A 3,966-nucleotide genomic window follows, 5' to 3' on the forward strand; every position below is an offset into this window, starting at 1 on the left:
AGCCCAGCCCAGCTCAACACAGCCCAGCCCAGCTCAACACAGCCCAGCTCAACACAGCCCAGCTCAACACAGCCCAGCCCAGCCCAGCCCAGCCCAGCTCAACACAGCCCAGCTCAACACAGCCCAGCTCAACACAGCCCAGCCCAGCCCAGCCCAGCTCAACACAGCCCAGCTCAACTCAACACAGCCCAGCTCAACACAGCGTTCCCCAGCCCAGCCCAGCCCAATAGAGCCCTGCCCAGCCCAGTCCAGCCCTAACCCTAGACACCCAGGATCTCCACTTCATTCATTCAGATTCAGAGGTGAGATGGAGCCTTTCGTTTGCAATTAGTATTACTGCCCACCCCCCAACACACACACACACACACACACACACACACACACACTGACAGCTCCTCGAGAGGGGTGGGGGGGCCAGGATGAGTAAGCAGTCATTGTAGTGTGGTGCCACCCCCTCCCCCCTCCACACCCACAGCAAAGGAAGGGCAGACACCGCTGGTGGCCATAGAGATCCAGTGTGTGTGTGTGTGTGAGAGAGGGGTCTGTTTACACACACTAGGTAGGCTCTAAGCTCAGGCCTGAGGATGACCCCCAGACTAGAGGATATATTTTGGGGGGGGCTTAATCCCAGTGTGCAGACAAACTCTCTGCCACAAACTGTTTTGTTATTATTGCAATAGTGTGGTAGTAGCACAGAAATAACATGTTAATAGCACTAACTGGAGATTTTCGTGACGTTTTGCAATGGTGTGACCCCTCTCTCGGGTGCCGCACCGGGCAATTGCCCAGTTGGCCCGCCCCTTGGACTGCCCCTGTATGAACGGGCCTGTACTGTACTTACTAATTGGCCAACTATAAGGACTGATACAAAAAAAGGGCTTTTTTTGCGTGGTGGCCCCCTCTTAAACTTAAAATGTGGACCAGTTTTTAAGAAAATAAAAAAACAGGGAGGGGGGGGGGGCACATTTGGGCTTACAGTACATGCCCATGGGGATCCCGGTTCGAGTCCAGCCGGGGTCATTTCCCAGCCTTTACCCCATCTCTCTCTCACAATTGTTTCCTGTCTCCTCTCATACGGTCCTGTCATAATAAAGACCAAACCCCCCCCCAAATAATACTTTAAAAAAAAATACAAAAACAGGACTAGGTCCCCGTCCCCTGAGGAATGGCGGTCAAACCGGGAAATGTCCTTAACCCATTTTGTCCTAAGCCCTTTTTGGGAAAGGGTGCCCTCTTCCTATTAAATCCTAAATATCTCAGCCTCTGAAGCACATACAAACATGAAATAAGTTACATTTAAAAGCCAAGACCCTCCCCTTGCATTGTCACGTGTTCATTCAGCTCTAACATACCCACATAGTTAATAAAACAGCTAAAATTTCAAAATCCTGAAAAACCTGTATATGTGTCTCCAGGACACAATGGGTTAATGCCAGATTAGCCGCCCAGGCCTGCAAAATACACAGTTTGAAACTCCTCCATGTGTCGCCTATAGGCTACAGTAAGAGTGTCCCTGGTGGTACCCTAACTCACTCCCCTCCCCCCACCACTATTATACTGCATGCCTTTACTGTGCAGCACATTGAATTGCATTTATATATACACCAATAAAATGGCCTTGCCTTGTATATCGCCTCTGCTATTAAAGAGAACAGGAGCTCCATAGACATAGTACACAATATACATCTTTGCAAATGTTTTTTTTGGACATTTTGCCTTCATTTGGACAGGATGGTGTGTGTGTGTGTGTGTGTGTGTGTGTGTGTGTGTGTGTGTGTGTGTGTGTGTGTGTGTGTGTGTGTGTGTGTGTGTGTGTGTGTGTGTGTGTGTGTGTGTGTGAGAGAGAGAGAGAGAGAGAGAGAGATGGGGGACTAAAACCCATGTCCACGTGTCCATAGCACAGATCCTCAGCCCACTGAGCCGCAGCACCGCAAAGATCAGGGGTTCCCAACCTTTTACAACTTAGGGCCCACTTGAATTTCCTTCCCACCCCCGCCCCACAGTTTTAGAATCACTGCCATGCAATATGTCTATGAGGTTTGCCTCCTGAGGTGGGATGCTCTCATGTGTCCGCCTGCCTGCCTGCCTGGCCTACTCACACATGGAAATCAGCCCTGACCCAGCGGCACAGCGCCAGCCTGCATGGATGCGTGATTATGCATGCACACATGAGGCACGTGAACCGGAAAGGAGTAGTAGCACTGATAGTGAAACATATTCCCCTCTGCATCTCTCTCTCTCTCTCTCACACACACACACACACACACACACACACACACACACACACACACACACACACACACACACACACACACACACACACACACACACACACTCTTTCTGTGATGAGGTCTTTCACTCCCTCTCTTTCTCATATTCCCCTCTTAAACATATTCCCCTCTGCGTCTCTCTCTCTCTCTCTCTCTCTCTCTCTCTCTCTCACACACACACACACACACACACACACACACACACACACACACACACACACACACACACACACACACACTACTCCACCACTGCATTTCTACTTTGAGCATAGCAGTCTGGGCTGCTGATAGCATTTTATTGGTTTCCTATGGTACGCCTTCCTACCTCAAAGCAGTAGCCTACTGTGGGTGATGCTGATGTAGGCCTACTGTAGCCCTGTGTGAAAATGCCATGGAATTGTTATGCAGCCATGAACCAATGCAATGAACCCATTCAGCGCTTCGACCAAATCATGGCAATGGCATTGAAACACAACTACGAATTTGTGTAGAATATATAGGCATACAATGCTCAGAATTGAGTCAAACATCCAGGCTAGCCAAGAGACTACTTTAAAACTCACTGTTTGATAAACCAACACCATTGACTTACTCGCGCATATCCAGATGGGTCATTCAACTCTTTGGCTTGTTGAAAATGCTCCCCTTCTATAATACTAGACATATTATGTCGAATATTAAACTTAAATGTATATTTCCTGTGCACTTTGTATTTGATTGTGATGTTGGCTTGATTATGTCCTCTTTTGAAAGTCGCTTTGGTTATAAAGCGTATGCCAAATGCAATGTAATGTAATGTAAATCTACCAGCAGGCATTGTCAACACTTCAAATCCTGACGCTCCACCAAAGCCTGACATAGGCTGCTGTAACCCACCACAAGCAGAGCGCTCATACACATGCAGCGAGCGAATGAAGTCTGAATGTTCCCACCGCCTCACAGCCTAGAGAGCACATCGTCTGACATTCTGACTGTAGCCTATGTACGACCACCTGATCGCCAGAGTCGGACACGCCTAATTCCTCAAAATACACGTTAAACTATCGGAGGCAACTGCCGTTCGATGCTCATCGAAGATACCTATGCACACTCAACGCTGCAATGACTAAGGATGTCAATAATGATGGAATGTGAAACAAGCAGCCACATCCACCGTTTCACAAATGTATTTTCAATGAAAACATTATTTTTAAGAACTATGGAGAACCGCAGTGTTACAGAATGAGTGTTATTAGTGATTTAGATTTTTGTACATACCTTGTTTTGGTGTTATATCCAACCAAATCCTTTTTCTGCCACGTCCAACACCACCCTATCCTCTGCGCGAGACGATGACAGTTGCCAAAGCGCGAGATGCAGATGCTCCGCGCGAGCCGAGCAGCCGACACAAGCGCACTTGACAGAAAGAACGACAGAGAAGCCATCCAATCAAAATGGGAGAGAGAACTGGTTAGCTATGCTACTAACCAATGATCAGACGCTGCTAAGAAGAGGCGGGTCATGCTAGAGGAATGCAGAGGGAGACTGTATGGAAATGGCCGCCAGGCGGCCGAGGAGGAGAGAGTTGTTTGAGCGTATTATATGGGGTAATATTTTATTTCAAATGCACTGTCTGTTCCGTTCATTCGTGGATGTGTGTGGCTTCTCTGATTGTTCATTGTTAATAGCCTAAAGAAAAAATCACTCCCGTGGCGCA

General features: G+C 48.0%; 1 protein-coding gene across 1 annotated transcript in view; it reads right to left on the bottom strand.

Annotated features, from left to right (window-relative positions):
- Window positions 1-3,608, bottom strand: part of LOC134468625 (dihydropyrimidinase-related protein 5-like) — a 54,789-nt gene extending 51,181 nt beyond the window's left edge. Inside the window, exon 1 of the mRNA XM_063222521.1 lies at window positions 3,528-3,608. The gene's annotated coding sequence lies outside the window, so the exon portion shown is untranslated. The remainder of the gene's footprint in view (window positions 1-3,527) is intronic.
- Window positions 3,609-3,966: the final 358 nt, after the last annotated feature.

Source organism: Engraulis encrasicolus, chromosome 18 (genome assembly GCF_034702125.1).
Source record: "Engraulis encrasicolus isolate BLACKSEA-1 chromosome 18, IST_EnEncr_1.0, whole genome shotgun sequence".
Classification (NCBI taxonomy): domain Eukaryota; kingdom Metazoa; phylum Chordata; class Actinopteri; order Clupeiformes; family Engraulidae; genus Engraulis; species Engraulis encrasicolus.